This window comes from Eulemur rufifrons, chromosome 16 (genome assembly GCF_041146395.1).
Source record: "Eulemur rufifrons isolate Redbay chromosome 16, OSU_ERuf_1, whole genome shotgun sequence".
In the NCBI taxonomy this organism is placed as follows: domain Eukaryota; kingdom Metazoa; phylum Chordata; class Mammalia; order Primates; family Lemuridae; genus Eulemur; species Eulemur rufifrons.
Window position 1 is genome coordinate 6,245,713 of NC_090998.1, and position 23,248 is coordinate 6,268,960.

Here is a 23,248-nt window from a genome sequence, read left to right on the forward strand (position 1 = left end):
TGTTTAAAACCTTGAATTAGCTGCCCCTCTCACTCAGAATAAAATCCAAAGTTCTCATCTCCTCCCTCCTTCCTTTTGCTCTTTCTGTTCCTGTCACACCGGCCGCCTGACTGTTCCTTAAACACATCAAGAAGATACCTGCCCCAGGACCTTTGCACTTACTGTTCTCTCTGCCTACATGCTCTTTCCCCAGATAGCCATACTGTTAGCTTTCTTGCTTCATATTGGTGCCTGCTCAAACATGACCTTATCAGAGAGATCTTCCCTGTCCACCCTATTAAAAATTGGTGCCTTACCCTCCACCCCCTGCCCCATTTCTTGTTGTCCCCTTGCTCTGTGTCATCTTTCCTCAGAGCACTTATCACCCTCTGATATATTATATATTTATCTCTTTAGTTCTGTCTTTGTCCTCCGATCACTAGAACACGAGCCCCTGGCAAACAGGCACTTGGCTTTGCTCACTGCTTTAATCCCATGGTCTAGAACAGCACCTGTTACATGGGAAACATTCAAGAAATATTTGACATTTGAGTAAATGTCGTTATCTCCTAAGTTACAGGTGAAGAACTAGAACTGCCAGGTGGAGGAGGGTCAGGGAGGTTAAGTAACTTCGTGGGGGACTCGGAGCTGGCAATTCACAGCTGCACTCGTGCTTGTCACAGAAGGTTGTAGGACCAGGGTCCTTCTCCCAACTCCTGCACCTAACACCCAGCAACCCCGGGAAAGCAACTTATCTACTCGGATCTTGAATTTCATTTAACAATATAGCTTTTCAAATTTGCATAGCTTTACAATTTACATAATTCATTTAGGTTGGTATCTGGTTTGTGCTTTATAGTTACTACCACTCTGTGGGTGTCCGCAGTACCTTTATGCGATGACAAGTTCAGAGCAGTCAAGAGGACCCCTCACGGAAGCAGCAGAAGCAAGTCCTCTCCAGATCTAACGTGTTCCTAGCTCCTTTTCCCCCAGAGGAAACGACTTTCGAGAACATCAGTTCAATTATCCAAATTCCACGTATCTTCAGGGCTTATCTTTGAAGCGTTTCCAACACTTCCAGCCTTCCCAGCTTTCCCCTGGTCTCTCCTCCCTCTGAACAGATGGCAGACATGGAATTTACACCACTCTATTTGATGCTAGTAAACTATCTTGTGTTCATTTTATTCTAAATGATATATCCTAAACGATATTTGTTGACAGACAAGACATCCCAATTTTGTCCACTCTCATGTTTTCAATATTATCTGAATGCCAAATTTATGTCTCTGGCCCAGACTTCTCTTCTGAGCTCCGGACCCAACTGCATAAATGACTTCTCCGTGTGAATATTTTAAATGCCTCAATTCAACAGATCCCATGGAACCTGTGGTCTCTCCCCCAAGCTGCTTCCTTTCCAGTCGTCCCCTTCTTAGTAAGTAAAGTCACCGCTACAGCTGTTCAAACCGGACACCTGCACACGCTTCCTTTCCCTGTCCTTCACCAAACTCGGGGAACTACCTCCTAAGTGTCTTGAGCCGTATCTGCTGCTAATTTCTCGTCCTGGAAGATACTGTCATCACCTGCCGAAGGACTCCCCACTGATGTCTCTGAACACGGTGTTCCACTCCCCCAACACTCTCCACAGAGCATTTTAAAATGCAAATCTGATCATGTAGTGACCCAGTTTCGAAAATCCTTCAGTAGCTTTCCACTGGTCTTAAGAAAAGGGTCAATTCTTACGTAGCCTGCAAAGCTCTGCATGATCTGCCTCCTCCTTGGCCTTCAGCCTCATCTGGAGGAACTCGCCCAGCTCTGCACTCCACTGCGAGAGCACTCTCCCACCGCCTCACCTGCTAATGCACCCCCTGTTCAGAGTGACAGGGAGTATGCCCTGCCCACCAGCAGCCAAGCCAGGCTCTACCACCTAACACCCTGCGACCTTAGAAATTAACACATTACTGAATTTCCTTATCTGCAAGATGGGAATAATAAAGGGACTTACCTCATAAGACCCATGTTGTAAAGATTACAAGTGCGGCAAATAGAGCCCACCACTCAGTAAGGCACGCGGGCTCCCCCTTGCTCTCCTGGCCAACTTCTACTCTGCCTTCCAGTCTGTGTGAAACATCAGCTCATCAGCAAAGCCTTCCTCAACTCTTCAGACTACGCTACTTTCTCCTGTTACATAGTCCCACACCATTTGTCTCACTGACTAAAATTATGATATACATAATTACGTCCTTGTTTAACATCAGTCTTTCCCGTAGACTGTGAGCCTCATGAGGGCAGAGAACAAGTCTGTCACTCACTTTTGCACCCACAGCTCCTAGCTCAGTGTCTGGCACATAGCAGGTGCTCAGTAAATGCCTATTAAATAGACTGTTCAATAAAATATCACTTGGGAGCATTTGCAATTTTCCTTCAGCTTAGCTTTCTGAAAGCCTCCACTTAGGTGCTGTACTTAGTACATGATCAACTAAATCAATGAAAGGTATTGGCCCCCACAAAGCTTGCTGGCTGCTCCCCAGTTTCCATTTTCCTCTCTCACGGTGTTAGAGCCCCTGGTTTTAGCAGGGTCCTAGCTGTCCAAATAACAAGCCTACTCCCCAGCCTCCCCTTCTGTTAGGAGTGGCCAGTGCCTGAGTTCTGGGTCACGGGATGCAAGTGGAAGCTAGACGTGCCATTTCTGGATCATGCCTTTGCGAGGGAGAAGGGTGCCCTCCCCTTCAATGTCCTCCCTTCTCCTCAGTGTATTCTTTTCCAAACTATTTTTAATTTCAACTCCTTCCAAGTACCTAAACTTCCTCACTACTACAACCATAAAGGGGTCAGACACTGGGCCGGATGCCGGTTCCGTTTAGCCCAGGATCTGACCCCCAGGCAGAGGCCTTCCAGGTGAGCCATGCGGGGCATGAGGCTCGCCCCGCACCACCCCCCCCCCCCTCCGACGAGGCTTGCTCCAGCTGTGACTCAGCACCCATGGCCCTGCATTCATTCACAATCTGGCCAATCCCTCTGAGAATCTGCTTATATTTTCTGCAAGCCACACTTCAAGGACAAAGGAGTGAGTGCACTAGCATCCCTTCCTTACCCTCCCCTCACTGGCCGTGCGAGCCGACGGGGAGAAATCCTGGGCATGCCCAGACCTCAGTGGAGAGGTGGGGGTGCCTTTGGCTGTGGCCGGAACTCATGCCCTACCCCGGCTGTTCCGTAAGGACAGAGCATCGTGGGCCATGGATGAAGCTGCATAAGGGGACAGATGAGGGTGGGGTGAGGGTCCCGGGGCCCAGGACACTGATGGGAAATAGAAAAGTTACAAAATGAGAGTGAGAATGGAGCTAAGGGGCAGGGCCCTGAACACCCAATCCAGCAGGAGAAGAGAAGTAACAGGCAGGGGGCTGGTGAGTGAAGAAAGGTGCTAGGAAGGGACAGGGAGTTGACAGTGAGATGAGCCTGGTCGCAAGGTTTCTCTGCAGACGGCAAGAGCTCTGTGAAAGCCGGAGAGCATAGAGACTGCGCTTCCAGAAAGCCAGGCCGGCTGGAAAGCGGGGGCAGGACCTGGCTACTGGTGCAGTCACTCTAGAAAGAGGAAGAGCCTGGCGCCGGGATTCCTCCCTGCCAGTGGTGCAGGGCAGAGATGACCAGCATTCAGAATTAGTTTGCACTCCCCTCACACCTTTGCCAAAAATCAATTTGATTTTATACGTTGTTCTACATAAATAGGCTCGTTAGTGTGGGTCGGGTTGAGGGGACCTCAGAGTGGAGGCAGAGGTTGAACGGGGGCTGGAAGTCTCTTGCCAAATTCTTTTCACATTTGCTGTCTGCAACCAAAGATTGAAACCCTCTGAACATGTAAACTCGATGTTCCTAAATACCATGAGACCCTCAAAGGATGGCTTTACTTCTCCACGCCTGTGGACAAGCGGATAGCACAGAGTAGGGCCACATGAACCATCTGGAGACTGACTCCTATGGCAAATGCCTGCCACAAGTAGACAGAGGAAATCAAGGACTCGGGAGTCATGTTCTTATCAATTCTGTTTAAAGAACAAAAAATTAAACTGAGGCCCAGAGAATACGGGCTGCAGGTGTCGTAAGGCATTTTAATTTACTGACCAGTCCCCCAGACCTCTCCTACTGAAAACGACGCTCTCATTTGAAATACGGGGAATCCAGGCAATGCCTGTACATGCTCAAAAATGTTAAACTGCTCCCTTTCGGCCACCTGGAAACTTCAGAAAAATGTGCACATAATCATCGTACATTAGACAGCACATATTAGAATGTGGATTAACTAGTTTGGGCTCCTCTCTATGATTCGGAATATTCCAAGGCCTTCCTTTGGCTATTCCTTGAAATCACTTAGACTAAAAAATGTACTTCTGAACTGAACAAAACTGCAGAAGCAGGTTCCTCGACTCAGTGGGCTTTACAGAGGTTGTGGCGTCCAAAACCTGATTCCAAGCATGCCTTGGTGTCAGGCCAAGCTAAGGACAAGGACCTGCTGACAGCCCTTGGGTCATTATTTCTAACATTGAATGAAAATGTCATGCTGAGATGAAGCTAGGCCCTATAGGCAGAAGCCAAGGATACCAGGTCCAACAGAAGCCCTCAGAGAGATTTCCTCTTGAGGGAAAGATAGGACTATGGATGCTTTAAAACATCTATGGAAAACTTCTTCCCAACAGGAATATACTGCTTGTGACAGGGCTGTACGGAGTTTAATTAGGGCCCCCCAAATGATATGTCCAAGTCCTAACCCCAGGAACCTGTGAATGTGACCTTACTTGGGAAAAAAGGTCTTTGCAACTGTAACTAAGTTAAGGATCTCGAAATGAGATCATCATGGATTTAGGGTAGACCCTAAATGCAACGCCCAGCATCCTTTTATGAGGCAGAAGAGAGAAGAGACAGGCACAGGGGAGAAGGCCATGTGAAGACTGGGGCAAAGACGAGTTTTGCTGCCACAAGCTCAGGAATCCCTGGAACCTCCAGAAGCGGAAAAAGCCAGGACAGATTCTCTCCTGGAGCCTTCAGAGGAGCATAGCCTGGATGACACCTTGACTTTGGACTCCTGGTGTCTGGAACTGTGAGAGAACACATTTTCTGTTGTTTTCAGGCCCCCAGTTTGTGTTAATTCATTGCAGCGGGCCTAGGGAACGAATGTAAGAGCCAACAGCTAAGTCTACCTGGAGAGTGAGATACAGCTGCCCAGAAAAGAGGACATTAGCCCTAAGTTTTCTAGGACTAGAAGGAGTATGCGGGACAGGAAGGGAGAAAGCACATTCCAAGCAAATGGACTTGCATGTACAAAGCCACTGAGGCATGGCACAGACATACTCAGAGAGCTGCAGGAGTCTGGAAACGTTTGGCTGAAGGGGCTCACGTCAGGGGTTGGAAGGGAAGTTGGAAAGGTGGGTCAGGTTCGACCTTGTGGGTAAAGCCAAGATATCTGCCAATAATCCCCCAAGCCCTGGAGAGCGTTAGAGGGCTGTGAGCAAGAGAGCGCCACAGTCAGGTTTGCATTCTGGATGGACCCCTCCAACATGGTGTGAAGAAGGCACTGGAAGGAGGCCTGCGAAGGCACAGAGACTGGGGGTCCCTGGTGCAGTCCAGGCAGGAAGAGACAGGGCTGGACTCAGGGGGTGGGGAGGAAGGGACACAGGCAAGCGACAGTAAATGGCTAGACCAACAGACGTGGGGTTCACAGGAGCAATTCAGATCTTTCAAAGATGGTGTCATTTAACAAGAGTGAAGTACATGCATTCTTTTCATTTTACGTCTTTTACATATTTTTTTTTTACCCCAAGCCTATAGATCAGAGAAAAACTTTAGTGTTTGAAGGTCTCTCTGGGTCTGAGAGTACTTTAAATATTTCCTTCCAGAAAGCAGAAGGTTAAGCGGCGGTTCCTGTTTGGGGAAATTCTGGCAGGCGGCTAAGGGGAACGCTAAACACCCTCTACCCTGGGTGCCAACATTACCATGAGCACCGTGACGACACATAAATAGCCAGGAGGGGTCAGCGCGGAGAGGGAAGGTTTATGGGCCTCCCCGGGAGAAAGCTGGAAGATGACACATGGTGGGCTCTGGGGAACTGTTCATGGAACTGTTGTTACCAAGTCCCCCACAGCATGACTAAATGGCAACCCAACCGCCTTCCAGATTTCCAACCGCCAAAGTCCTCTGCTGGATCCAACACGAGGGAACTGGACAGAACCTTGAATCCTTCCTCCACCATCCAGGATAACAGCCTAGCACAGACGGGGGGAAGGGGCGTTCCCATCTCCACCCTTCCCCGCAGGGCTCGGCTGGCCCAAAGACAGCTCATTTTCTTGGTGACCCACCTCAGGCCTTCCCTTATCTGCCAGCTCCCCAGTCTGCCAGAGAAAGGAGACAGAGGAGGGACGTTAAAACTGGAAGAAACAAAATCCAATATCAGGGTCTGGCCCAGAGCCTGTGACACTGAGTAACTTCCCTGCTTCTCCTACGCCTGCCTGTATTCTCGCAGCGCTGCCAACTGTTTACGGTCCTGGCCCATCCTTTTCTCTCTCCCACAGCTGGACGATCTGCCACTCTACCACATCACCCTGGAGTGACTTTTGTTCGGCCTTTGTTTGACAAAGGCTGGAAGGACACAATCATTTTAGTCAAATTCACACGAGTCCCCAATCTCTGCTTACGTGTCCAAGTATCTGAGTGGAAAGGAAGGTCAAAAACGAACCTCAGATAAAGACTCAGTCCCCTTCCTATCATCCAAATGTGGATTAAGCCAGCACAGAGAAGGCAGGGAGGCCGGCCCAGGGCCTCCGGCTCGAGCTAAGACCGTGGCAGATCCCATGCCAAGCCCGAGGAATACCAGCCGAGCTCCAGGAGGGACAGGCTTGGTGCCACTGCCACCTTTGTTTCCTGCCTGGGTCTCCAGACAGCTAGAAATAGCCTGGAACACTCTGCTTACGGGATAAAGGCTAAAAAATACCAAGAACTGGGTTTAATATGGTGATCATTGTGACCCAGGAGGAGTAGCAGTTACTGCCGTTCCTGCTGCTCCTCTTCCTCTTCCTCTTCTTCCTCTTTATTCTTCTCTTCCTTCTTCCTCTTCCTCTTCTTCCCCTTCTCTTTTAATGAGATCTTCTTATTTTAGCCCTGATCAAGAATTTACATTTTCAGAGTTTCCAAGTGCCTAGCTCAGAATCACAGCATGAAATAGTTAAGAACCACTACCCCAAACTCTGTATGACTGGGAAAGCAACGACAGGGAAAAGCATAATCTGCACTCCACATTTAGAGGGTCCTAATATAGTAGATTAGTTTTGGGGCGAATATTGCATTTTCATGACTCATCAAAAGGGCGTGAAGGTGCGCCCTGAGTACTATGGGGAGATAAAGTGACCGTACTAGGGCAAGCTCACTGTCAAATGAAAAATGGTACTGAAGTAAAGGACATCATATGAAAGCATTTACCAAGTGCTCTTCTGTGGATTAATAATGTTTTCCATAGGTCAACGCTGTTTGTGTGTACATGTTATGAAGCTGAAAAAAAAATCGGCATCTGAACAACAAGAAAAACTTTCCCCTTCTCGGAAGTCAGACTGACCCTACTTGCCCTCCAAATTGTTTCCAGAAGTTGAAGTTATCAAAGGGAGCTTCATACTTGCTTGGCTGATCATTTACCAACCGGGATACATTTCCTCTGGAGCTAAAACCACAGCTCACAATTTGTCCCATTGATTCCCCTGCCAAAACCTGGCCTTCGTTCAACTGATGAGATACCTTCATTGGAGGAGAACTCATGATCTATCCATTGCCCCAGAATTATTTTTCCACATTAACAATGGGATTGGAAGATCTGGGCAGTTCCAGGATTTGACGCAAGGGAGCCGCCCGTTCCCAGGATGAGATAAATGGCTCCCTGGCCAGCACGGGGCCCCAACACCTAAGAGAATGACCCACGTGTGCTCCAGAACATCTGCTCTCCCCTCAAAGCATGCAAGAAGAGCAAAGGCCTCCTCTCCCTGGGAGGGACACCTGTCAATGGGAGAGCTCCGGGACACGAATTAAGTGACCTGACCCACCTTCACTCACAGTGAATGACTGAGCGCTGGCAAAAGACACAATTACGTGAAAGCCACCTCGCCTATCTGTGACATGTCAAGGGTCATAACTATGTAGTTCCTTCACTGAGGACAAAGGCATATGCAGTGAGGAGCCCAGTAACTGAATAAAGATCTTGAGCTTCCAGTAATCTCTCCTCCTGATAGAATCCTCCTGAGATAGCCTAAAATTCAGGAAAAAAATATAATCCAAGGGTGTTCATCACATGTTCAACTACGGGGCAAGGGCTAAGAAAACCATAATATATCCATATGATAAAATGTTATGTAATTATTCAAATAATGTTCATAAACGGTATTTAAGAAGATCGGGAACTTCTTATGTTCTAAGATTAAGTGAAAAAAATCACGATATGAAAATAAATATATAATATGATTTTTCAACAATGTGACAATTTAAGTTAAAAAGGGGTTTATAGGCCGGGCGTGGTGGCTCACGCCTGTAATCCTAGCACTCTGGGAGGCCAAGGCGGGTGGATCTCTCGAGGTTAGGAGTTCGAGACCAGCCTGAGCAAGAGGGAGACCCCGTCTCTACTAAAAATAGAAAGAAATTATCTGGCCAACTAAAATATATATATACAAAAAAAATTAGCAGGGCATGGTGGCACATGCCTGTAGTCCCAGAACTCGGGAGGCTGAGGCAGGAGGATCGCTTAAGCCCAGGAGTTTGAGGTTGCTGTGAGCTAGGCTGACGCCACGGCACTCACTCTAGCCCGGGCAACAAAGTGAGACTCTGTCTCAAAAAAAAAAAAAAAAAAAAACGGGTTTATAATGGTTTTTCTAGGACATGAAATAGAGATGATTTACTTTTCTTCTCTATACTTTACTTCCCTTTTAGCACATATTACTTTTACACTCTAAAAAAGTAGAAGTTATTTATTTAGACTAAGCCATGGTTTGGGGGGCTGGCGGTGGACACAAGGAAGGAGGATGTGCTGAGTCGGAAGGCTGCCAGATTCCCAGGGTTATTGTGCTAATCCACAACCTTCATCCCGATACCCAAGCGCCGGAGGTGGAAGGGTCTGGAGTGGCCCCTGGCTCCGTCCATCCTGCAGCCCAAACTCTCTGGTTGTGAGCACGCTCTTTCCTGACTCACTATGGCCCCTGGGCTGGCCACGACCCCCAAAAGAATCCAGGTGGCGAAGAGCACCCTGCGGTGCTGGGGGCGTTAATCCATTCCCGTTTACAGACAAGCCGCTCAGAGTCTTGGACGGGAGTCGTTCCATGCTACAGAGTACAAGTATTCGGCTGAGTACATTTCCAGGGCAAATTTCCTGCCACAAATTCTCTAAACTCGATGCAGATGCCCAAATTCAGGATAAAATTTATGTAAGTTGGCTGGTAGACCGTGCACCATTATAATAAAAATGAATTGGATGTCAAATGTCTACAGGCAGCCGAACACTACCACGTCTGGCCTTCCTAGGGATCAGGAAGCTGCATCCAGCAGGCCCAGAGGGGGACAAACGCTGGGCCACTGATGGGCACGACTGTTTGGCCCTGGGAGGCAGTGACTCTTCCCACCTTATGCATATCTCCCACCATAGTCACATAAATGGCCCAAAGGTGCCATGGAAATCAATACAGGCCCACTAGACCCGGACCAAGCATACATGAAATCATGATGTAGAAAACCATGGAGGTGGCATTAGAATGCCAAGAAAGTGTGAGAAGTGTTTTTTAAGCAAAGCTACAGCACCAGCTCCCCAGATGAGCAATTGACTTTGGAGAATCCGTGGATGAAGAATGATGGGGGAATCACACTGCCCCTCTGCAAAGGCCAGCACTCGGTGCAGGCTGCGCTGCGGCCAGCTGCTGACAGTGGGGACAGCAGGCCTGAGAACACGAGGGAGTGGTGCAGAGGCCTTGGGCACGGATCCGCCGGGATGCTGGCTTTCCTTGCCCCGTCTCCCAGAGGTTGGAGGACAAGCCAGTGCTCATTTGTCAGAGGAAATGGAATGCCCAAGTTCACCCAGACAGGGAATTGCATTTCCGAGGCAATTCAGCTGAAAGCCAAGATGACAGAAATAAGGAAGGCCCCAGCGGAGCTGGTTTTGAACACCTTCTTTCAAAGAGGTTGGATTTAAAGAGATTACAGATGTAAATACCCAGTTAAATCACAGATGGCCTCCCTCCCTGCATCACCCTGCTCCAGTCCCCACACCTGGAAGACATGTATGGAACTCACCATCTTCTGCTTATCTCTCCCATGAAGGGACCTACTTCCTCTTGCCTCTAGAGTTGGCACTGCCACTGACCCCATTTTCAGTGTGTATGTCCCCTTGAACTCCAGATCTGGCCTGCTTAGAATAGCAGTCTGTAATTCTCATAGCAGGTGGTAGCCTAGAAATATGAAATATCTCCATTGATCTGATCTCAGATGTTAAAAAAAAAGGAAATATGGATTATGTGCTCTTGGGCACGTTATGGATTAAGTCAATTACTAAATGGACCCAACTCTAAAAAGATAACCCAGGGAACTGCTGACTAACACCAGCTTTCCTCTGGACTTTGTGCACAATTTGTCATGACCATCTCACCTGGGCTGCCCCGTCTGAAAGAACTACATGGACATACTTCTCTGCAAAGGTTGGGAGAATAAATGAGCAAACCACTGAATGCATGGGGAGTCCAAGCTGGGGGAGTGGAAGGTTAGCACAAATTCAGATCACTATTTCTTGTCATGCTGGCATTTGGGTTTATGGAATAAATAAAATGTCGACATGTCTAAATGGCAATAACTTGAGAGAGAGAGAGAAATAAAACAAACATGCCGCAGGTTCTGAAACATCTTCAAAATGTACGGACATCTACCTCACTGAAACAGAGAAAAACATCAAATTTCGGCAAGCCTGAGCAAGGGGGAGACAGTCAAATGGTGTATCTAAGATGTGGGGCTTCCTCTAAGCCCCCAAACCACCAATGCAGGCAGCTGAGCAGAAGGGTACAAGGTACAGGCACAGTCCCTAGGTTACTGCAGGACAAAGGTCAACAAGGGTGTGGAGTATGTCCCCAGTCTGTCATCCACCCCTTCCAAAAATGTAGTCCACCCAAAGTCCATAGAAATTACTGGAGTCTGCTTGGGAGACGACAAACCCAACACAGTCATGTAGTAGAAAGAGCAGAGGAGCTGGGGTGGAAGGCACGTGTTTACACAGGTGAAGGAATATGACAAGTGCCAGTCAATTTTCCTGTTTGCTCTCCAATCTGCCATTTCCTGTTCTAGTACCTAACGTAGGGGCAGCGATCCCTGCAGACAGTTCCCAGACTTGCTTGCCCACTGGCTTCTGGCCAGACTCAGCCATTGGGAGGTGCTAGTGCAAGGTTGGTGGGCAGATGGAAAGGAGAATCCAGGGTCTCTCTCTCCCCATCAGCTTTGTGCAGTGGCTGCCACTCCTCCATACCTGCGCTACCTGCTGGCCTGCCCTTCCCTGATGGCCCCAGCCGCCACTGCCACTGCGCAATTTCCAGCATGCTGCCAGTTCCCACCTGGGCGGCCTCCCACTGTGCTTCCCCAGCTGCCTGCTGACGCTGCCTCTGGGTGGCTTCACCATCTTTGTTTAGCTTGTCAGCCCTTCTGACACTTTCCCAGCTAGCTCCCCGTATTAAATTTCCTCTACTGAACTCCTGCATTTCTAGTTTTCTGACTAGATCTCAACTCATGCACTTTAGGACTTAGGGGACCCTGATACCATCAGTGTCTGCCCAAATCCCCTCAAGTCTTACCATGATAAATTACAGTCCAACTTCCAACTGCCAGATCTTCACCTCTTTGCCTGAAGGCGCGGTCTGAGCCTTCTCTGCCCATCTGCCTGTTCAAGGCAGACCAGACGTGCACACACACACTCACTCTTGGAGCTGCCCTCGACAGTGACTGACACACCAGCTCTCCCCCTGTGTTCTTTGAATACACGTGTCCCTCCGAAACCCACGTGTTGGAGCGTAACCCCCACCCAAGGTGGTGGCATTCAGAGGCAGGGCCTTTGGAACCCTCCCAAGTGCATCAGTGCTCTGACGAAAGAAACCGAGGGGAGAACTCCAGTGCCATTTTGCCCCTCTGCCATCACCACGTGAGGAGGCAGCGACACGGTGCCATCCAGGAAGCAGAGAGCAGACTTCGCCAGACACCGAATCTGCCGGTGCCTTGCTCTGGCACTTCCCAGCCTCCAAAGCTGTGAGAAATAAATTTCTGCTGTTTAGAAATTACCCAGTCTAAGACATTTTGTTACACAGCAGAAACGGATAAAGGCACTTGCCCCTCAGGCAATCAAACCCTGACGTGCATGTTCTGCATCAGCTCCCGGAGTTTCCCAGCACAGCCGAGCTCCGGTTGTCCACCGCGGTACCCGGCTTGACCAGCACCCTTTATGGACCGCCTTTCTCCCCTCCCCCCGTCACTTCCTCCCTCAAGATGGGGGCTCCACCTCCCCAGGACATTTCCGCTACAATCATTGGCTCAGGATCTGCATCTGGGAAAATCTAAACTAAAGTAAGGACCGCCTTTCCTTTACTTGCTAGTTCTTTATCCTTTATAAAAATTAGAGTAATGCTTAGAAAGAACACAGGGTAGACGACTGCAGACCCTCTGGGCAGTAAGTCCCTTCTCAGCAGCTGGAGCGTGACGGCGCAGGCCACGGTGGTGGACAGAGAGGGAGGTTTCTGCACCTCCAGCGTGGGCAGTGACTGTCAGAGGGGCACGGTCTTGAGGCCTCTGTTTCCCTGCCCACGAAAGGGCAATCCCATCCGTTTTCCTTGAAAGCTTCTTTTGACCGTCATGTCAAAAGAATCACAGGGAGCCCAAACACCTTTTGACCTCAGAGGAATTTTTTAAGCCAGCACTTTTGAGTTTCTGGCACATTAAGGGAGAAAGAGCAAGGGAACCTGAAGGGCATGTGTGTGCTTCCAGCGAATTCTAGGGAAGTGAAATAATGACCTTGGCCCAGACAGCAAAAGACAAATTTAATTTACATGCTTCTGGCCATATATGGAAAAATCATTTAAACCGAAAAAAGAAAAGTCCAAACTGCAAGTCAATAGTGGCTAACATCACACACCCCAGTGGTATGTGCTGGCCTCGACTCGCAACTGCGCCGTTCCAACATTCCCAATCATTGCACATATTTGGGCCTTGTGTTTTCCAAGATGCCATGAGGGTCTGGTCTAAATACCACCCTGATTCCGCCCAGCCCCTGCGCGAGGCTGCGACTGACCGCGGCCCCTCCTCCCCCGCTGCGCTCACTCCACAGGCTCCCTCCTCTCGCTGCGCCTCCATCACCCGGCCTCGGGCTCTCCTTATTTGTAACTTCTTAATTTAGCCCCAGGGCAGTAGAAATGTATACAGTGAGCAGAGGAGAAGGTCTTATTTTAGCCAGAACTCCTGACGCTGGGAACAGGCTGTCGGGTGAAGAGGGCCAGAGCCCCGCGTCTGACGGCCTGGGCCACCCGAGGAGTCTGTACTTGGGGTGAACAATTCACATGCTCCGTGCAGGGAGATGTTTACGGACACATTCTGCGCTCTCTGGCACTCTTCTCCATGGAGCCCAAACCACCCTGGAGATTGTAAGTAAAGCAACGTCCTCTGGATTAGAAGTTGTGAAGTTTATTTTTAAATCCCAAAGACTTAAAAGGATGTTCATGATGAGAACCTCTCAGTGGCCTCCTACACGCACACGCTCTCACACAGACACACGTGCGGAGGGACGGCAGCGAGAGAGAGAGGGAGAATGTATACACACGGGAGCGGATGCACTCTAAGGCCCAGGAGAGCAGTCAGGGGGAGGCCCAAAGAGCAAGTGTGGGAGAAGCCAGCCCACCTGGCACTTTCCTAGGGCACAGTTTGCCACAGACTGTTGCCATCCCCAAATAAACCCTGCAGCTTCGAAACTCACTGTCTTTCCAAGCTTTCTGCTCTCAGCTGTCTGCTTTACTCTTGAATCTCTAAAGAATGTAAGAGCTTCCTCCCGAAGCCATTCTCAAACTTTCTCGGTTCACAGGACCCTTCATGTCTCAGCAATTTTTATGTAGTGCTCCTAGGCTAAAAGAAATACCTAGCAGTTCCCTTTATTAAATAGTTAAGTCCAAATGATAAGTATTTATCTCCTACCAAATTAATAGCTGTTGGGGAAAAGTGCATGTACATCAAAATAAATAACATTTTATTTCATTCTTAACCCTAATTACCAATAGGATGGTGTGCACCTGTTGGACACTCTCCAAGTTCTCCAACCTCGGTATCAGAGTGGGCACCTCCACGCGTGGTTCCGGCTACACAGTGATTCTGTGACGTTCTTTGTGCTTCGATCACCGCAGGTGCAGCTGCACTGAGACGTGACGACACTGCAAAGCACACAGCGCTATACCACACTGGCACTGCCTAGGCAGCATCGTGCGGTGTCTGACAGGTGTCCAGCATTACTGGGCTTCCCTAAGAAACACAGTCCGGAAGGATATAAACCAGACTGGCAACTACGGCTGTTTCTAGGGAGACAAACAACACTGGGAGCAGATGAGGTCCAGGGAGACTTTTATTTTATCTCCATTGTCGGAATTGTTCTGCAGGAGAAAGTTTTCATGTGTAACCTATGTAATTACAAACAAACAAAAAACAATTTTAAGGCACCCATACACAACTGCCTTGCCATGTAAGAGAGTGCTAAATTCTGTTCAGAAAGGGTCAGTCCGAAACTCCAGCGAAGGGGACTTATTCACCGAAGTAGCCAACTGGGGCGCTATGGGGACAGCATGGATGAGTGCTTCTCACCCATCGAAATTCCTTTTGTTGACATTTGTTTTCAAGAACTTTCCTTTCTCATTTCTTTCGATAGCAACTCTCAGGCGGTAGTCATCAACCCTTTCCAAACTATCCCCTCCTCCCGCCTGCCCAGAGTCCCACCGCCCACGTCCCACTCACGCCACCATGTGTGCTGCGGCAGGGAAAGTGCTGTCCCCTGGGTAGTTTGGCACCGTTGCTTGGCGGCTGCCAGGCAAGGACGGTATCCCAGCCTTCCTCTCATCTAGGTGGGGCCTGTGACTGGATCCCACCAAAGAGGGAAAAGGAGGCAGAATCCAGGTCTAAATTTCAGTCTTTAACTGCTCCTAAGCAGACAGCCACGTCCTATAGTCAAGCAGGACTGACTACCGTACCCCACCCCCAGATTCCCTCGCTACGTCCATTTCTCTGCTCCTTCACCCACCCATTTCTCTGGCTGGAGTCCCGGGGTGCTAGGGAAGTGGGGACCAGAGGTGAGAAATGGAAGCCACTCCGTGAGAGACGACAGAGAGAGGGGAGCCGGCGCCAAGAACAATGAATACAAAATTTAAAATTAAAGTAAAATAAAATATAAAAATGAATAATATACACAATTGTCAGGAGGCAGCCTTCCGTAACAATTCCACTCTGTGAGACAGGTTTCAGTCAGGGAGCTACATTTCCCCTGAAACGCAGGGACCTGTTTCGTTGGCCTTGTCACCAAATACGAGCAACTCAGAGGAGCAGGTAGAAACGCCTCAGGACTGTGGGGTCTCAGAGCTGAACCAACCCTACGTCGGACTGTCCTTGAACCCAGGGGCCTGCCTGCTTCCCGAATGCCCCTGGGCTTGGAGCAGAACCCAGGCCCCTTTCCTGCCAGGTATTCCTCAGTTCGTGCAGGAGCGTGGAGAGAACAACGGCTCAGAGTGTCCCCAACAGTTCAGAACTGGGCCCGAGATAGGTGATAAGGATGAGTGGAGCCCTCGGCACCAGTGCATAAAACCCTTCCAGAAACAGAACGGGGCTGGAGTCTCGTCTCAGCTTCTCGTTTACGAGAGACCTCCGGCAAGTTGAGTCCCTTCCCGTGCCCCCGTGTCTCCCTGTGCCAAGGAGAAACCTCCTGAACCCCTAAGAAGAGTCTGGGGGAAGTACTTAGGTTCTTTATATTTTTGACCCTCAAATGGTTGTTAAGTCATTTAGTGCCTACACGAAAGGGGCCCGTGGAACTTCACTCTGCTCCAGAGAACTTTCTGATCAAGCGCCTGCCCAAAGCCCGAGTGGAAGCCTGGACCGTGTCCCCAGCGGCCCAACGTGGGACGGGCCCCTCGGTCCCTGTCCCGGGGCCTCCCTTCTCCCTGCACCCAGATAATCCCCGGCCTCCTGTTGCGGCTGTCTTTGCAGTACAAATATGCATAATTTATTCCACATGTCTGTTTGTTGCGCCTGCCAGAGGCATCTGTCGTAAATGTTTCAGAGCTTTAACTTTAGATGAGTTTTCTTTGGAAATAATTGTCCCGGGGGTGATGCACTGAACAGTAAATTAACACCCCTCCATCCACAGCCTCCCCGGCTCGCGCTCCCTTCTGACTTCGGTGCTCCCATAAAACATTCATTAGACGCAGCCCACGGGCAGGAGCGCTGGGCCCGCACGGCCCTGGCTGAAGCAACACGTGGGTGACAACCAGCTCCACAAGGAAACTCCTGGGACTGTGGAATGGGATTTGTTTCAAGTCCTTTGAGTAGTATGTTTTACAGGAGAGGACTCCTTTAGACCCACATTTGTCATCAGCCCCCACGCTGCTTGCTTCCTGCTCCTCGCATCTTGCCACAAAAATGTGTTTCCCTCCTCCTCGAAGCCTTCCGTTATCTGATCTCACCCGTGTCACTGCAAGGACACCCTCCCATGTGCGCACGCGCTCTCTGTCTCTGTAACACACGCTCACACACCCTCTCACGCACACGCTCTCAACAGTGCAGGAATGGTCTGAACAACTGACCATTCATGTATTCACCTATCATGCCAGCGGTGAGCATCCTTGTGCTTTCTGCCAAATTTTTATCTCAATTCTCCAATATCCTCTCAACTCTCCAAAGCAAGGGGACCCGGCTTGCAAGTGGCCCTACTGTGGCCAGTAGGTTCTAAAGTTACGCTGACATATTGACTCAGATCTACTCTCACCATTCCTCTCCTCTGCCCTGTGCTGCTGACCCCTGAGAACTCTGTTTCCCAGAATAAATCCTCAGCTGACTTCTGGTCTGAGTTGGCCAACGGAGGTATCAACAGGAGCCTGGCAGGCAGGAGGGGGAGAGTCAGAGTATTTCTCCCCGATCTTTCTATCTGCTTCAGAAGTGGCCTCACCTCTTCCAGGGTTCCAGCTCCCCCTGGGTGGCCCTGACCCCTGGTCTCTGGTGAGACTGCCTCCCTCCCGTGCTCTCAGTCCTGAGAATGGCACCCACTTCCTGCTGTGCTAGTGTCTCGCTGTCTCAACCTCCCCTGTTTGCCTCAACATCCCTTCTTCCAACACCTCGCATTAGTTCCCTCTGTTGAACTACACAGCGTGAGCTCGGTTTGCTGACTGTACAAGGTTTACTGGAAGGAAAGGAGGCATGAGCCGGAAGTAGAAGGGGCTGCGTGAAGAGTCAGAGGGGCGAAAGGCCAACACCAGCACTCCCCAGCACTCCACCCACCACCTCTACCACCCGCCATCCGCACTCATCGTAGAGCTTTATCGTCCTGTAGGAACAGAACAAAACCTTGCCCTGGAGGGAAAACTTGACAAAACCTCCAATTCTGTCCAGGACAGACTATTCTCAAAAAAAATTCAAACTGATTCAGGAAAAAAAAAAAAAAAAAAAAATCCAGCCTATTTTTTTATTAAAAGTTCCAGATTCCATATTCTTTCTTGGAAACACAATATATATTTGTGTTTATATTCCTGAATTCTCCCTACTGTCTGCTGAAGCTCTTGTTGTAAACTGAGCTAATTCTACCCACTGTTGTCCTCAGTGGAAACAGAGCATCACCCTACCAAAATTTACACAAAACCACTAACGTGGGGTAGCAAGTTTGTCTCTTACCAATCTTTCCAAGGAACACCACAGTCCTTCTTGCCTTTAGTTTAGGAAAAAAGAACCAAACATGACTTTTTAGGAGTGTTTGAGGATCTGTTGAAGGAAAACATTCGAGACACACAGGAGCGAGAAGTTAAGAATGTAGCTTTTGAGCAGACTGCCTGGCTCTGCCACATGGAGCACTGAGCAAGTTAATTCTCTCTCTAGACCTCAGTTTTCTCAGCTGTGAATTGGGGAGCATAATGATTTTGAGACTTAAATGAAACAATGCCTGTAAATCCTTACATGTATTGAGCCCTCCACAAATGTTACTTAAAATTTTATCAGTGTTAACACTCCTCATACCCACACCCTTGAAAATCAACGCGTAGATATAAGAAGAACCAAATTACTACCATGTAAGATAAAGGACAGTCCGGCACCAAGTGAGGTGCTGATGGGCAGCATCATCTCTGCACATCAGCAAAGGAAACCATCGACTCTGGGAGCTGCAGAGGCTACGTAATGTAATCCAGCCCCCATGTGACAGCTGACACGGAAGAGACCCAGAAAGGGACTCAGCTACCTGGTGAAAGCCAGTAATTACTTTCTCAGGGTTCTGACCCCCAGCCTGCCAACCCTGGGGCCTTACCACATTGCCTCTCCCTGATGTGGATGTATAGTTATCACCCCATTACAGGACAGAACATGTTATTTCAGACCAGCATGATGTTGATGTGATGTGAACTGTTCTCAGGGAGGCCTTATAGAGAGAGTTAAAAACAGGAAAAAAGCAATGACCCATCATACTTAATGGTGAAAGCTAACATTATACTTAATGGTGAAAAACTACATTTTTCTCCTAAGATCAAAAACAAGACAAAGAAGTCCATTCTCATCACTTCTATTCAACATTGTACAGGAGATTCAAATCAGGGCAACTGAGCAGAGAGAGAGAAAGAGAGAGAGAAAAAACATCTAGATTGGAAAGGAAGAAGTAAAACTATCTCTATCACAGATAACATGATCTTGAAAATAGAAAATCCTAAGGAATCCATGAAAAACTATTAGAACCAATAAACGAGTTCAGCAAAGGTGTGAGATTTAAGATCGGTATGCAAAAATTCAATCATATCTCTATATATTGGCAAAGAACAACTCAAAAATAAAATTTAAAAAGAATTACATTTGTAATAGCATCCAAAAGAATAAAATAATTTTCTTTTTTTTTAAATTTTTATTGTTTGGTCTTTTTTTTCTTTTTTATTTCAGCATATTATGGGGGTACAAATGTTTAGGTTACATATATTGCCCTTGCCCCACCCAAATCAGAGCTTCAAGCATGTCCGATAAATTTAACAAAATATGTGTAAAATGTGTACATGGAAAACTATAAGACATTGCCGAAAAAAAATAAAGACAATCTAAATAAATGGAAAGATATCCTATGTTCCCAGATTAGAAGACTTACTACCATTAAGATGGTAATACTTCCCAAAGCAGTCTTCAAATTTAGCTCGGCCCCTATCAAAATCCCAGCTTGCTTTTAGTGCAGAAATTGACAAGCTGGTCATAAAATTAACATGGAAATGCATCCCAATTTGTCAAAACAATTTTGAAAAAGAAAAGTATAAAGTCAAAGGATTCCTACTTCCCAATTTCAAAACTTACTGCACAGGCACAGGAATCAAGACAGCGTGGTTCTGCATAAGAACACACAAATAGATCAATAGAATAGAACTGATGTCCAGAAATAGACTCTTACCTTTATGGTCAATTCATTTTTGATAAGGGTGTCAAGATAATTCAATGAGGAAAATAGTCTTTTCAACAAATGGTGCTGGGACCAGTGAATGTCCACATATGTAGAAATAAATGTGGACCCCTTCCTTCCATCACAAAGTTTAACTCAGAATGGATCCTAGATCTAACTGTAAGAGTTAAAATTATAAATTATTAGAAGAAAACCTAGAAGTAAATCTTAATGACATTGGATTAGGCAATGATTTCTTAGATATGACACAAAAGCAGAAAGGACAAAAGAAAACTAGACAAATTGAACTATTTCAAAATTTAAAACTCTCATGCTTCCAATGATATCAGTAAGGCAAAAAGACAATCTCCAGAATTGGAGAAGTATTTGTAGGTCATATTATCTGATAAGAGGCTAGTGTCCAAAATATATAAAGACCTCTTACAATCTGATAATAAAAAGCAATTAACCCAATTTTTAAAGGGGGCAAATGACTTTAATAAACATTTTTTCAAAGAAGACACACAAATAGCCAATAAGCACATGAAAAGATGCTCAACATCTTTAGCTTTTAGGAAAATGCAAATGAAAACCACAATGAAATGCCATCTCACACCACAGGATGGATAAAATGAAAAAGACAGGTAATCAGTGTTGGTAAGGATGGACAGAATGTGAAATAATGCAGCCACTATGGAAAATAGTACAGGGCAGTTCTTTAAATGTTAAACATAGAGTTACCATGTGACCCAGCAATTCTACACCCAAGAGTAGTACATACCCAACAGAAATGAAAACATACAGCTAAAAGAAAAACTTGTACACAAATTTTCATAGCAGCATTATTCATAATAGTCAAAAATTAGAGACCACCCAAGTGTCCATCACCTGATCCATGGGTAAATAAAATGAGGAAAATCCTAAAAATAGAATATTACTTGGCAATAAAAAAGAATGAAGTACTGATATATGCTACAACACGGATGAATCTCGAGAAAATGTTGCTAAGTGAAAGCAGCTAAAGACCACACGTTAGATACATGATTCCACTTGCATGAAGTCCACAATAGGCCAGTCTATAGAGACAGAAAGTAGATTAGTTGTTGCCCAGGACTTGGCAACTACTGGGTACAGAATTTCTTTTTGAGATAATAAGAATGCTTTAAACTTAAATAGTGGAGACAATTGCACAAATCTGTGAATACACAAAAAGCTATTAATTGTATACTTTATTTTATTTATTTATTTATTTTTTTTTTTGAGACAGAGTCTTGCTCTGTTACCCGGGCTAGAGTGAGTGCCGTGGGGTCAGCCTAGCTCACAGCAACCTCAAACTCCTGGGCTTAAGCAATCCTTCTGCCTCAGCCTCCCGAGTAGCTGGGACTACAGGCATGCACCACCACGCCCGGCTGATTTTTTCTATATATATTTTTAGTTGGCCAGATAATTTCTGTCTATTTTTAGTAGAGACGGGATCTCATTCTTGCTCAGGCTGGTCTCGAACTGCTGACCTCGAGCGATCCACCCGCCTCGGCCTCCCAGAATGCTAGGATTACAGGTGTGAGCCACCACGCCCGGCCTTGAATTGCATACTTTAAATGGGTGAATTTTAGGGTAGGAAATTAAATCTCAATAAAAATGTTTTAAAAATAAATGAACTTGGTTTCTCTAAAATTAAAAAAAAAAAAAACAATGGGCCTTGAGGATTAGTGAGAGCTAGGTTTGATTACCAGTTCCCCAACAACTAGCTATGTGGTCTTAGGCAAATTCCTATACCACTCTGGGCCTCAATAAATGGTAGCTTTTTATCATTCAGTAGAAAGGAAAGTAAGGAGAGGGAGGGATGAGCCTCGGGGTTACGGTGAAGGCAAATCCAAGGTGATCCTCTGGGGTGAAAGATGCACATCCAAGACCACCAGCTAGACTCTGATTCTTAGTCCCTGTCTATTCCCCAGAAGAAGGTGCCTTTGCTAAATATCACACACACAATGGTGCCCTGGAACCATGTTAGGCAGTGGGTACTGACCACAACTCTCCCATCAGACAGCAACATGTGACCATCCGTATCTCTCACCTATGGCTAGATTTGCAGCAAGAACAGAAGCATTGACAATATTAATGGGACTGAGGGAACACAAGCAAGGATCCCGACAATCAAATGCTAGACCATTTTCATCTTGCACTGTTCATCAGCAGGGCTGTTTCTCCCTAGTGCTCGTAAGGCATTAGATGCTTTGAGCTTTGCATTCTCAACAGCGTAATGAAAATACATGTTGAATGCTAAAACATAAACATATGTATCATTTATAATGCATTCAGATGTTTTTTAATTATTTGTGGTTCCTGAAAGTTATTTGACCTATCATGCATATATATCCAAGCAATGTTTATATTAGAACCACAGCCTCAATGTACGCAATTCCAGCTCCTTGGCATTTCTGTCTACGGGATTAAAATTAAATGAGTCAGTGGTCAATAAAAGTTACATGTGATTTCCATAAAATTATCCATTGTATATTGCTCTGGGGTGGAGAAAGAAGTTTGCATGGCGTTGCTGAAGCTGACAGAACACAGAATTCTTGCTTTCTGATGAGGGTGGCAGTGATGATTAGTCTCTGCTAAGAATGAATGCATTATTTCCCTGAATAATTGGTGGTCCTGGACTTGCTCTTCATTTAAAAAAAAAATTACTCACAGGGCCACCCTCTCTGTCTTCAGTTTAATTCCTATTTTCTTTAAGAAAAAAAAAAAAAAGCCAGTATTCTGAGCTCAAAAACACCACATTCTTCTGTTTTGATGCTTGCATAAATTTGCATGTTAACATGAATGGTTCCAACTTAAAGAATGTAAAATGAAATGAAATTTGAATTCAAATCCAAGATGGAGAAAAGATACATGTAAAAGCAACAGATTTTCAATCTTGTTGATTTTTTTTTTCAGGAACCAGATTAGGAAAGACATAAACACACACACACACACACACACACACACACGGAGCCTTCTAGTTGCAAAGAGGGGTGGCACTCAGAGCAGGCACTTCCGTGGAGCAGCCCCCATACACACACACTAGGAGTATTCACAGATCACAGCAAAAATTACGAAGCTCTGTTTTAATGACTGGATGCCACCATCAAACTCAGAAATATGACTCAGAGGACATGCTCACTATCATGTTTCTACTTTTGGAGGCCCACCCAGATGAAATGGAATGTAAGGAGCGTTGTGTGAGTAGCTTGAGCAAACACAGGCATGAATGCGCCTCTGCCGGTCCTGAGAGCTCTCGCTCCATGCTCTGCTGTCCCCACTGCACCTGGACGGCAGGATGGCACCGCGGTCAGTGCGCAGGCTGTGATGGACAGACCTGCACTGGAATCCCAGATCCACCACCACGCATGGCGGTGTGACCCTTCGAAAATGACTTACCTGTGGAAATAACTCTTTAATGGGTTTTCATTAGAGTAGTACCAGCCTCATAGGTTTTTTTGTGAGAATAAAATGAGACAGTATAGTGCACTTCAAACAGTGTCTGCACGGAGCGAGCACTCGATAAGGTCAGCCGCTGTGGGGTGGCTGGCGCGGTGGTTACTGTCACATTCAGTGTTTGGG

General features: G+C 47.0%; 1 protein-coding gene across 1 annotated transcript in view; it reads right to left on the reverse strand.

Annotated features, from left to right (window-relative positions):
- ANO2 (anoctamin 2) overlaps positions 1-23,248 on the reverse strand; it is a 346,649-nt gene that overhangs the window by 141,498 nt on the left and 181,903 nt on the right. The gene's annotated exons all lie outside the window — the stretch shown is intronic.